Raw genomic sequence first — 1,374 nt, 5'->3', positions numbered from 1 at the left:
GCCCCCACCCCCGCCGGCCATTGGCTGCGCTGCCGCGGGACCGCGTTCGCCTCAGCCAATCAGCGCCCAGCAACGCGGTTTGGAAACTTTTTTTTTTTTTTTTTTTTTCCCAGGGCCCGGGCGCGGCGAGGCCACGCGGCGGCTCCCCCGGGCGGCGGGGGCCTGGCCGGCCTGGGACTGTGCGGGCGGGTTCCCGGGCATCCCGGGACGGGCTCGGACGTGAGCGCCACGCTCTTCGAGAAAATACGACTCCCTTCCCTTAGACGCCGCTCGCAATTTTTCCCCAACTGCTGGGAGGGACAGAGATCCAGGTCCGCTCAGGCCAAGCAATGCTCCATGTGGCCTTTACGCCCATGATAAAGATTTCAGCATCGTTATCTTCTTCAAAGGCAGCAGACTTCGCGTCTAAGGCTTTGGCTCCGAGCCTGGCTTTGAACTCTAGCTCTGCTCCTACTAGCTGGTTGATCTTGGCAAGTGACTTAAACTCTCGGTGACAGTGTCCTCTTCTATAAAAGGGGGGCTCTGGGCAGCCCGGGGGGTGGGGGGCTCAGCGGTTTGGCGTCTGCCTTCGGCCCGGGGCGTGATCCTGGAGAACCGGGTTCGACTCCTGCCTGCATCGGGTTCCCTGCATGGAGCCTGCTTCTCCCAATACCTGTGTCTCTGCCTCTCTGTGTCTCTCATTAATAAGTGGATTAAATCTAAATAAAATAAAATAATAAAATAAAATAGGGGCTCCTAATAGGATTATGCAGAGACAAGATTTGGAGTCTGTAAAACATCTAGGGTAGTGCCTGGCACACAGTTAAAGACAATTGATATAACTGTTAAGTGACCATGATTTCTTCATTGGTTATGTATGTCAGGCACAAGTTAACCTTTTTTTTTTTTTTAAGATTTTATTTATTTATACATGAGAAACACAGGCATATAGGCAGAGGCAGAAGTAGGCTCCTCGCAGGGACCCCAATGATGACACCATAAGCCGAACCAAGTTAGATGCTCAACCAACAGGCTACCCAGGTGCCCCCACAAGGCTGACTTCTTAAATGTGGGTTTTCTTATTCATAACAGCAATCCCAACTGTTCATCAACAAATATTTATTTGAGCACTCGGGCTTATGACACAACAAATGTCAAACAAAATGCCAGTCCTCAAAAGGCTTATGCGGCTAAGAAAGCAAGACACTACACCAGCAAACAGAAAGAGTAATTTCAGGTGCAAGGTCACTTGAGATAAAAGAGCTGGAAGGGGTCACTTTAGATGGTGAGGGAAGGCTGCTCTAAAGAGGTGACAACAGAGCTGAGACCCAGATGAAAATGACAGAAAAGCACTCTTATTGCTCTCATTTTATTAAGATTTTATTTATTCATGAC

Source organism: Canis aureus, chromosome 8, assembly GCF_053574225.1.
Source record: "Canis aureus isolate CA01 chromosome 8, VMU_Caureus_v.1.0, whole genome shotgun sequence".
Classification (NCBI taxonomy): domain Eukaryota; kingdom Metazoa; phylum Chordata; class Mammalia; order Carnivora; family Canidae; genus Canis; species Canis aureus.
This window is presented reverse-complemented; position numbering follows the sequence as displayed.